The 3,073-nt window shown below is 45.1% G+C and overlaps 1 pseudogene; it reads left to right on the plus strand.

Annotated features, from left to right (window-relative positions):
• Window positions 1-3,073, plus strand: part of LOC101571814 — a 7,839-nt pseudogene that overhangs the window by 3,634 nt on the left and 1,132 nt on the right.

Consider the following 3,073-nt stretch of genomic DNA (forward strand, 5'->3'; position numbering starts at 1 on the left):
TAAAAAAAAAAAAGATATGTAGCGTGGGAGACTGGGCATGGTGGTGCATGCCTATAGTCCCAGCACTTAGGAGGCTCAGGCAGGAGATCCCTGGATGGATCATAAAGTGAATTCAAGGCCAGCCTGCATTACATAGTGAGACCCTATCTTAAAAAGACAAACCCCTTCCTAAAAAGGGGGTGGGGCTTGGGAAAAATTTCAGCCTGCTGTCGTCAGGCTAGACCCCGAGGAGCAACAAAGACTACTAGGACAGAAATGATTGAAGCACACAGCGACATCTTCATTTCAGGCTGGATGCAAGCTGGTTGAGGGCAAGAAGGCCTTGCTACCTGTGTAGGCTGGCCTTGAACTGCTGGCCTCAAGGGAGTCTCCTGCCTTAGCTTCCTGAGTACCTGGGACTACAGGCTCGCATCTCTGCACTTGGCCTGGGGCAGTTCTGATTCGTGGCCTCTGGACTTTGTGTGTGTGTGCTGGAGATTAAACTGGGGTTTCATGCATGCGAGGTAAGCGCTGGGCTACACTCCAGTCCATCTAGACTTCGAGGAGCCCTGATGTGGAGGGCAGAATGCGGGCCTGGGTGTGCTCCTCATCTATTTGATTTCTAGTTCTGTCATTTATTTCTCTATTTGGCTCTAAAATGAAATGATAGTATTAAACAGCACACTGGAAGAGAAGCCCAAACACACTGCTATTCCTGTGATATTCTTCGAATAAGGTCTGCCCCAGCTGGATCTTTTTTTTTTTTTTTCAGAACCAGGGATTGAACTCAGGCCCTTGCGCTTGCCAGGGAAGCGCTTACTCTACTGAGCCATCTCCCCAGCCCCTCCCAGCTGGATCTTATTAAGATTTCTCTTACTTTTCTTGGTGAAGATATCTGATACACTCTCAAACAGTAGTTCCCCTCTTCTATTAATGTCTGCTGTTAGCATTCACAGGACTAAAACCCTCCAACTTTTTATTGTGAATGAGCACACACACCCTACAAACACATCCCTAGAAACCCTCACGTACCCCAGTCCTCTCAGTGGGGCCTCTGGAGTATATCACACCCCTGTTCCCAAAAAAGGGAAAAATTACATAGGTCTGTCATAGTCTTTCCTCCATAGTGGAGTGTAATCTTTAATAAGGTCTTGCGGTGGCATGGGGTTCAAGTGTTGGTGCACTTAGAGCCGTAGGCATTTGACATCATCTGTAAAGTGTGATTACCTGGGCCAGGCTGTTGCTGATGGAGGTTGGCATCCTAAGTTCCTTTTGGCTGAGTGAGTCTAACCCTACCTGGCTGACTTTGAGAAGTAAGGAGCTGGTAGTGGTTGGTTGACTTATTTATTTTTGGGGAAGAAGGGGTACGACAGGGTCTTGCTATGTAGTCCAGGCTAGTCTTGAACTCACTGTGTATCCCAGGATGGCTTCAGACTCTCACTCATCTTCCTACCTCAGTCTCCTGAGTGCTGGATGACACCCACCATGCCCAGCTAGCTGGCAGTTGGTGGTGGGTTTGTAAAAATGCGTTCACCTCTGCCAGATTGTTCATTAATGGAACAGATCTAAAACCTAGTTCTGGTGGGTACTCATTACCTTGGCTACAGAGCCATCCTCCTTTTCCAAGTTTATAGAACTTTTAAAATTTTCTGTCCCTATGGGCTGGGGAGATAGCTCAGTAGAAGAAGTGCCTGCCTGGCAAGCGCAAGGTCCTGAGTTCGATCCCTGGTACCGCAAAAAAATAAAAATAAAATAAAATCCTGTTCCTGGTGTTGGTTTTCTTGGGCTCTGTGGAGGCTGAGGCAGAATTGCAGGTTCAAGCCCAATTTGGGCAACTTCTTTTTTTTTTGGCGGAACTGGGGATTGAACTCAGGTCCTTGCACTTGCCAGGCAAGCAATTATTCTACTGAGCCATCTCCCCAGCCCTGGGCAACTTCTGAGACCCGATCTCAAGGGGGCAGAGAGTACTGGGGATATAGCTCAGTAGGGTGGTCCTGGGTTTAATCCCTAGTGCCAGAAAAAAGAGAAAAGGAGTGTCCAGATTTTTTGCTGTCGTTGATTCTTAAGACAAGTTTGCTTGTAAAGGCTTATTTTCATTATATGTGTCAACCAGCGTGACTCATCTTGGTTTTGCCTGTAAGCATTTACTGAGTCATCTGCCAGGATGGTGGGCACATGAAAGCTCTGGGGACTCTGGGAAGCAGATAGGGAGCACCTGTGAACCAAATAATTACACCAAGATAAATCTTGAGGGCCTGGAAGACACAGTGACACCACCACTTAGGATTGTCCAGATTAAATCAAGAAAACAACAGGGACTCCTCTTGTCTACTTTAGTTATTGCTTTTTTTTTTTTTTTTTAGTTTACATATAACTTACACCTATACTATAAATTTAGGCACAGCATGAAATGTTAGCAGTCATAAAATTTACCCTAAGGGGGCCGGGGAGATGGCTCAGTGGAATAAGCGCTTCTCTGGCAAGTGCAAGGGCCTGAGTTCAATCCCCGGTTCTGAATAAATAAATAGATAGATAGATAAATAAATAAAATAAAATTTACCCTAGCTCACCAAAAGGAAATCTAAGGCTATTATCCATATGTGTGTGATTCATAAATCATTTCTTTTGGAAATTTAAAATGTTTGTGTATCCCTAGGACTTGGTCTGTTTGATTCACTACATCATCCAAGGTAAAGAAACAACTTTTGATGACCATCTCAAATCATTGGTAAGAACATTATCCACAGGTGTCCTCTTTGTAAGGGGATCTGGTCCATTGGAACATTGTAGTCTTGGAATCGTCTCCCTGACAGACCTACAGGAGAAGGTAGTGCTGCAGCTGTGAGCTTCTGAATCTCACTCACAGGGCTCAAAGGCAATAAAATGTCAACCTTAGAAATCAAGCAGTTGTCTTAATTAGGAAGGTTTACTGACTTTGTTCTAATTTCTCAAGGCTCTGTCCATTTTCATGGACTTTTGCCTCAGATGTACTTTCTTCTTCCTGTGTGCCCCTGAATTGTGAAGGAGCCAATACATATGGCTGATCCATGACAGAGAGACAGAGACAGAGAGAGGGAGAGAGAGAGACAGACAG

Source organism: Octodon degus, unplaced genomic scaffold (genome assembly GCF_000260255.1).
Source record: "Octodon degus isolate 3935 unplaced genomic scaffold, OctDeg1.0 scaffold00020, whole genome shotgun sequence".
In the NCBI taxonomy this organism is placed as follows: domain Eukaryota; kingdom Metazoa; phylum Chordata; class Mammalia; order Rodentia; family Octodontidae; genus Octodon; species Octodon degus.